An 8,605-nucleotide genomic window follows, 5' to 3' on the forward strand; every position below is an offset into this window, starting at 1 on the left:
ATCTGGATAGAAGAATAAACATTTTAATCCATAAAGGAACTACCGTCCATCACAGAGACGTAAAATATTATAATAAGTCTGTATAAGTACTGCCACCAGCACTTTTTTAGGTGGAGAAGATGCTGTTTGCAAGGATGTCAGCACTAAAGCTGCCTATGAGGAGGGTTTGAGATCCCACTCAATTTTTTCTAAACCTTTAAGCTTTTGATTCAGCAAGTTCAGGTTTTAGCCCTGAGCTGAGAGCACGAGCATTTTGCTGAAGGTGAATATAGACTTCTGTGGACCTCAGAGACAATAATGGAACCTCTGAGCTGTGCAGAGGTCCTTGCTGCTGGGGTAGCTGGTCCCATGGTGGAATGACAAGACGGTCTTGGAATTTCACTGAATTCTTGGGATTCAGTTCTGTCTTTTGTGACTCCCCAGACATGCTGGTGAATTAAGAGCCTTCCAGATACATGACACAAGGTGCTCTGCCAGGCCTGAGAGAGCGTGACGAAATTAATCCACAAAAACCAGGTTTCTCTAGGTTTTATTGCATCTTTAGAAATAATAAGGGCTGAAATCCACCATTTTCCCTTCATGGGGAATATTTTGTTTATTTTTGCAGGGAATAGATTTTGTCAGCCACAAAAACAGCCCCACTGTCGGTTTTAGAAGCCTTTCTCTCATGCTGGGCTGAGAGTCAGGTTTTGGAGAGTGAAGTTCACCCTTCCTCCAGACAAGGTGAGTGAAATGCCATCGAGGTGTCTGAGCTGCTGTCTGGAGCTTCATGTGAGCATTTTCATTTGCTGAGTGGCACTTGGCCATGGTCTGCACTCAGGTCAGGCAGGCAAATGCCTTTCAGGTGCTGGAAGTTAATCTTGGTGTATTTCTAAGCACGTTATTTCCCTTGAGAAGTGCTGAGGCACTGAGGGAGCCTGATAATTTTGCAAATAATTTGCCATCTTTACTGTTCAACACAGACACCAGCAGGCGATAAAATGAAATACTGAGTCCCTAATGCCCTGATCTTAGGAGGTTTCCATGAGCATGTGGTGCAGGATGATAAATATGGGATATGTGTCCCTTCCCTCTGAAAAGATTAATTAAATTTTTGACTTCCCATCTAGGTGTTTCATGAAGTACTGTGTACTCAGAATGAGTTTTGGGGATTTTTCTTTCAGATCTGTCTCCCCAGTCACGTCTTTAATAAATCTCTCACAATTTTTTCCTTTGTGTGGCAACTCTGGGGAAGGATTTGTAATAGTGATGAATTTCAATTTCTCCTTACCTCAAAACTGATTGAATAGGCTCTTTGGATGGTGGTGAGGATGGGAATTAACCACTCAGATATTTCCCTTTGTCCTTTGTGGACAGTCAGTTGCTTGTGCAGAACTACATGTCCAGATTGTTGGACATGTCCATGACCCTCTCTCCTGATGAGATTTGGGCATGCTGTCTCAACCCCTTGAAGGGAATATAGGATCATGGAATTACTGTTGGAAAACACCTTTAATATCACCAATTCCTGCCATCAGCTCAGCACCACCACCACATTCACCCCAAACCACACCCTCAAGTGTCACACACACACATTTTTAGAGCATTTCCAGGCATGGTGACTCCACCACTTCCCTGGGTGCTCTGTCCTGATGCTTTACAACCCTTGGCATGAAACATTTTTTCAAAGTACCCAATCTAAGCATCTAAATATCTTAGTGCAGGTTGCTACATTCACCAGCTCCTTTCTCCTATTTTAGTGGGATGAGTTTCACTGCTCCTCTTGCCTTTTTCTGGCAAATCTTGTTTGCATTCTCTACAAGGTAATATGGATGTGTTTCCGCCAGAGTGCATTGCTCCAGAAAAACTTTGGTTGCAGCAATCTCAAGGCTGCTATTTAAGGGCTGAGGGAATCTTTCTGTTTCCTTTTCTTCCCAGAAGCAGAAGGGAGACAGGAGGATTGGACAGAAGCTCTGCACATCACTCTGCACCACTCTCAGACTAGCCCCAGAACCAGGCTTGTCTGACCTCCCTCAGAGGATGCATTTTTTCATGTATTTATTTTTCTCCTTAGCACTCACAGTTTCATGGCTCTTTGGTCTTTCTTGCCTTGCAACCTTTCACAATGAGTTGTACACAGCAAGGCAGGTGTTTGGAACAGAGGGGTATCCCTGGATTTTCCATTCTTATGAGAGCAGAGAGGCCCTGAGGCCCTCCCATTGCTTGAGGGCTGGCTGTGGCAGCAGTACATGAGCCACTGCTATATATCGTGGTAAATATCATGGAATCACAGGATAGGCTGGGTTGGAAGGGGCCTAAAGCTCATCCAGTCCCACCTCTTAACATGGGCAGGGACGCCTTCCACTATCCCAGGTTGCTCCAAGCCCCATCCAACCTGGCCTTGGACACTTCCAGGGATGGAATAGCCACAGCTCCTGTCTTAGGTTGGAAAGACAGGTGTCTGCTAAGGAAGGCGGGAGCCTCCCCTGAAATGGAAAATGTAAACCCCGTCCCTCTGAATTGCTATAAATTTTAAATTAAGGGGCTCTCTGGCAAAAAAAAAAAATATGGGAGCAGGAATAACAGTTCTTTAATAGGGAAGAAAATAAAAAGATAAAATGAACAATGCAGTAAACCAAAACAACACTGACAGAGTCAAAACACAGCCTGACACCCTATGGGTCAGGGTGTTGGCAGCAGAACCATTGGAATTGTGGCTGCAGCCCTCCTGCAGTGTCAGGTTGGAGTGTCCCTTCTGCTGGAGCAGGGATCCTGTAGGAGGGTGGAGTCTTCCTCTGAAGATCCAGGGCAAGAGGCAGCTGCTCCTTTGGGAAATCCAGTGAGAAGCCGTGCTGTTGTTCCAGAATCTCAGGATTATATCCAGGTAGGAATGCTTGGCTCCTCCCCCTGGGCAGAGCATTTCCCAGTGGGATGCTGTAGTTCTTATCAGCCGAGCACTGACATTCAATGGCTGTTATCAGCAGGTGTCTCCCTGGAGGGAGGATTGGTTGTGGAAGAGATAAGGAAAACTGCCCACTGAACAGAAGAGAGCTGCCATACAGATGGGAAATAGAACACAATTTTCTTGGCAATCCAGGACAGCTCCTCTGGGCACCCTGTGCCAGGGCCTCCCCACCCTCTCAGGGAAGAATTTATTCCCAATATCCCAGCTAACCCTGCCCTCTGGCAGTTTCAGTCTTGCTCTCTGCCTTGGTTGAAATTCAGCACCAGAGATGGAAGCGTGAGAGTGACAGACACTGACAGGGCACTTACACAATGTGCTCTGTAAGAAATCACACCAGTGGGCATGATTATTTACCCCAAATATTAAACCCAAATAGGTCTGCAGACATTTTGCCAGGCGGATGCTAAATTTTGTCACGGAGGAGAGGCTGATAAGACACGTACAAATGCAGCTCCGTGGCTCTCCAAAGAAAGCGGCATATATTTGCATTTTTATAAGCTCTTATCATTAAATGTTTTGGGTGAGTTTTCAACCAGCTCACCAGATGCTGACTGTCCTCAGCAGGGTCTTTAATGCACCAGCTGTGTGTCTTTATGCACAGATCATTTCCATCTCCTCTGCTGAGTATTTTTGGCCACCCCTAGTGCAAAGTTTTGCTAAGTATTGCTAAGCTGTTGCTTGAAAAATGTATTTTTATGATTAGAAAATGTTATAGCTGCAAGAGCAAAAGATTTGATTTCTGGGGATTAATTAACCTTTATGTTAACAACTTTTTCATCTATTAGCCTTTTGATTTTTAATTCTATATGTACAACCAGCAGGAAAAACCAAACAAGATGCACTCACTTAGCAATCAAATATGACATTAAAATAGTTTGGCCCTACCTCCTTATCCTAAGCAAGATTATTCTTATTAAAAACTATTGGGTTTTGTTACATAATTTTATAGCATGATCATGGCTATTTAAAGGAGCTTGCTATGAAGGACAGCTCATTGTAATCCATCCATAAATCACACAGGCTTGGATGGGTCTGGTTGAGTTGTTAACCTTGACTCTCTCTTTTTAGGTCTAATCATACCCTTTGCACAAGAAAACCAAATCTGGCTCATCTCACAGTGACATGTTTCATCATTTTTGAGTGAAAAATGAACTTTCTGCCAAGTGAAGCGCTCAGCCTGGCTTTTTCTAAAGCTGCTGTCAAGATCCTGCTTGTTGAACAATTGAGGCACAACCCCAGTGTGAAAAGACCCTGGCAAATGCAGGGGTGAGAGCCTTTCCCTTTGTCCATTAATTTCCAACAGCCTGGGGAGCACTGATAGCACAGCTGTGTGTTGCTCACATTCTCCATTTACATGTGGAAAAAACGGAGACTGGGAGAAGTCGAGTCTGTGCCTCCTGCAAATTCAAAGCAACAATTCTTGGTGTGAAATGAGTCTCTCCTAAGTTCAGGCATGTCCCGTGTAGAGCCAACATGTGAGATCCTTGCCAAGGCTCTGTTTAGTAGAAATACAGCCCAGATTTGTCAGTTTAGGCCAGGATTTGGTTTTCTTCCCTACAAAAGGCAGTTTTCCTGACCACCATCCTGCCTTTGTTCTCCCTCCTCTGCACCAGCCTGGAGGCACCAGAGCTAAACGGAGATGTCATCCCACACCTTTCCAGGGCCAAAGTTGGGCCTTGTTCTTTCTGACTGCTTTAAAAAAAAAAAAAAAAAAACAAAATAAAATTGGGCTGACCCTAAGCTTGGAGCTGATTTGCATAACTCCAGAGAGAGTGAACATCCAGCTGATCTGTGAGGCTGTAATTTAGGAAGGGCCTCCATCCCCACAGACCCAGCTTGTGTTGCAGAGCAGTTTGTGCTCATGATATGGGCTCTGATATTGGGACGTAATTGCTTTTCTAATATCCATGTATTATTTACACCATGCTACTGTTGCAAACTCCTTCTGACTCCAGGTCTGTTGTTGCTGTATTTATTGGAGCAATGCAAGGTCAGACTAACCTCCACTGCTTGTCTGTAAATGACCCAGCAGAAACCAATAGTTTTAGAGCTGGAACACCAATGTAAGTGAGACACAAATCAGGATCCTGAAGTATTAATTTACTTTATTGCCATATCTTTATAGACAGTTATTAAGTGCTTAACTATTAACTATTAATGTTGCTGCTTTATTTATTACACAGAGATATGTCTTAAGCGTTTCCTGGGTATTTTTTCAGGAGAAGGGCGTCAAGGGAAAACAGATCAAGACAGGCACATCAAAGATGATTGGATCAACAAGGAGTGGGACAGCATTAGTCTCCAAATTCTAACTAGAGTTGGTTGCAAACCACAGTCCAGAATTCAAAATATATATAAACGTGACCCTGCAGAAAATATTTCATATTAGTCTGATTTTTTTCAACGTGAAATTACAGATTAAAATGGCCTGAGGGGAGTGTGAAGGCTTTGTTGGCTTAAAACCTAACTCAAAATATCAATGTAGTCAGCTCTGACATGCAAAGAGCAGCACAGGAAAATGTCAAGCAGAGACATTCCCAGACACAGCTCATAATTTGCCCTGCTCATATTTGAGGGGGGAATGTTCCTGCTCACCACCTACTCATTTCTTTCCTTGCTCTGAGCATCTTGTCCCTGCCTTTACCTTCAAGGACACATCCTTAAGTGTTCCCCATCTCCACCTGTGCTAACCATGGAGCCCTAAGGCACCCAGGGGCAATTGCCTCTCAGAATCATAATCTGATTGTCAGACTATGGCTTGCTGATGCTCCTGTGGGATGGAAGATGCTCAAACACCCCCAGTTCTGGCTGTGTGAGACATTTTGGGATGCCAGAACCCTCCCACAGCACTCGTGTGCCCATCAGTGTGGTGCTGGGCCACCTCTCCTGGCTGTGCAGGAATGGCTCCTCGTGGCCATTCCCTCACAGCCATGTAGAAAGTCTGCCTTTAACAGCAAAATATCTCAGAAATTGTCCCCAGGCCACTCAGCTGAGCTGGGTTTTGTGTAGAGGCACAGTTGCTCTGCTCTTTGCTGAATTCCACAGCTCCAGCTGACAACAGCCTCACTCCTTCTGTGATGGAACATCCTCTTCACCCCACCAATACCTCTGCCTGCTTTGAATAAGGGTAGCCCATGTATTTTTATGCTTTTCTGTCTTTTTGAGGAGTTTTCCCTGGTGTTAAATATATATCCAGAAGATGTAACTGCTGCCAGATCAAAGGGACGCCAAATAAACCACATGAAAAATTATAAAAATTTCGCAAGCACAAATTTTATTATTTAATGAGGATGTTAATGCAGTGCCTGAGTCGCAGTTTTTCCTCTTGCTATCACAGTCAATGAGACTGATATGAAAAACACCTAAAAAAGCAAAACCCAACCCAACTCAAAGGACAGCTGCCAGAAAGGAAATCCAGGAGGAGAAGGATGAGGTGGGCAGGCTGGCACTGGTATCATGCGCTTGGGAGCTGCTCCATATGCTTGGAGCACATTTGCATCTCAAGGAATGAAAAGACTTTTTCCTTCATATTGATTATTCCTGCGTTTTGGTTTTTTTCTCCACATTTTTCACATATGCTGGGTTTCCATTTTATAAGCTCTGGCTTATTTATTCACCTTTCAGCAAACCTCCTTGACTCTTTTTCCCTGCCCAACACTTGAATCAGCCCAGACCTTCTTTAGCTGATTAAGTTATTTTCCACTTCACAGTTTACTCCATTACAGACTAACTTGCAAATATATGAGAGCTGGCACATTTTCATTCCTTGAAAAAGTAGTCAGTAATCAGAAAAAGAATTCATGTTAGTTCTCTCTATTTACAAAATCCATGTTGCAATATATCTTATTATTTATTAACTCCAGAGTCTGACTCAGACTGACTCTTTCAGCATGTCTCCCACCACCCCCTTAAAATACTCTTTATATTGGAAATAATAAGCTTTGAACTTCTGACACAAAAAGTCTCCAATACTTTGTTCCCTCAGCTCTCTGAAGCAGCTGAGTTCACTAACCAGCTCCATTGCTTGTTTCAGGTCTGTCCTTTTGAATTTACCAAAGCCAGCAAAGCAAAGACCGCTTCAGTATGTGCTCACCTAAGCACAGGCACAGAGCACTGGGGCAGGTTAACAGAAATGGTGCCTAAATTCAGATATTTCTCTGAGGGATGCTGTGCTGCAGGGTGAACACCCGTGGCTGCTGTTATGGGCTGGCAGTGCCACCCCAGCTAAGGCTTGAGCACCTTGAGACCCCCCCAACACCCCCTGTGACAGGGCTGATAGGTTTAATGCCTTCAAAGCCCAACATTAAACCTCAAAGTTTGCTCTTTCAGAGAGACCCAGTGATACATCCTTTTTTTGGTGGCCAGATCTTCACAAGAGCAGCTCTGTAATTGTGCAGTGCTTTAATTACAGCGAAAACTATTTGTTTTACAATAGAAAGTGCAGCTGGTGAGTTGTGACCTGAGGAAGAGCAGCAGATGGTGTCCTCCATGCAGGGTTCTTCAGCACATTTTCCTAAGAATTCCTGCTCTGACCTGATTTTCTTCCTACTGCAAAGCAGCAGTGACCTGCCCTTTGGTCAAGAGTACAAGCTGGCCATCGTGTACAGCTCTCCCCCGTCGTCCTTTGTTCCTTTTCCCAAGCACAAAATGCTGGGGAAAGAGGGAGGGAATCTGTGCTGAGGTCTGCATGCTGAAAAGCACAAAAATATTGTAAGGCCCATTTGTCTTCATGACTGCATATCCTCAGTTAAATAGGATTGACTCCATCAAACAAACCCAGTTTGTGCCTTGAGAAGGAGATTTGACTCTTCTTTGATGTTGAAAGTCAGAAACTGCAGGTTTTCTCCACCTTTGTACAAGAGGATAAAATGGATCTACCCTCTGTTGTATGGAGAAAGTCAAAGTGAATTAAATGGGAATTCTTGGGTGAACTTGCAATGGCTGAATTAGTGGACAATCTTTCTTCTTCTCATTATTATTATCAACAACAGAAACAACAACAATAAATAATGATAATAATTTAAATGTTAATATTAATGTTACTGTTAATGATAATAAAAACAGCACAACATTATTATTGTTATTTATTATTATTACATATTATTATACATTATTATTATTACATTAATAATAACAATTATTATTATTATTATTATTATTATTATTATTATTATTATTATTATTATTATTATTATTATTATTATTATTATTATTATTAATCATCTCCTTGACATCTCTCAGAAGTCAATAGGTCCTTGCTGGCTTCATATTTTTTTAAAGCCCTCATTAACTCAGTCAGGGCTCCCAGCTGACTTTGGCATGTAAATACCCCGACTCCCCTCCTGGCTGAACTCCTCTGCTGAGGGCACCTGAGACCTTGGGAAGAGCTTTCTCCTCTCTCAGGTGGCTTCATTTAGGAAGCTGCACCCAGGACCTGAAGGAGGGAACTGGCTCAGCACTTCCAGAACAAGAGTGGGCACCATGTGGCTGGGGAAGAGGCTGCAGTCTGCTGGTAGGGTACTGGTCTTCACTTTTCTGTCTTTATTACCCCCAAATCTGTAAGTACACAGGCCCCCTTCCCCTCCAGAAAATGAGATGAAACAGCATTCAGTTAGAATCAGAAGCTGTAATATGATTTTTGTTTTCCTGATGTAATCAGAG

Source organism: Molothrus ater, chromosome Z (genome assembly GCF_012460135.2).
Source record: "Molothrus ater isolate BHLD 08-10-18 breed brown headed cowbird chromosome Z, BPBGC_Mater_1.1, whole genome shotgun sequence".
In the NCBI taxonomy this organism is placed as follows: domain Eukaryota; kingdom Metazoa; phylum Chordata; class Aves; order Passeriformes; family Icteridae; genus Molothrus; species Molothrus ater.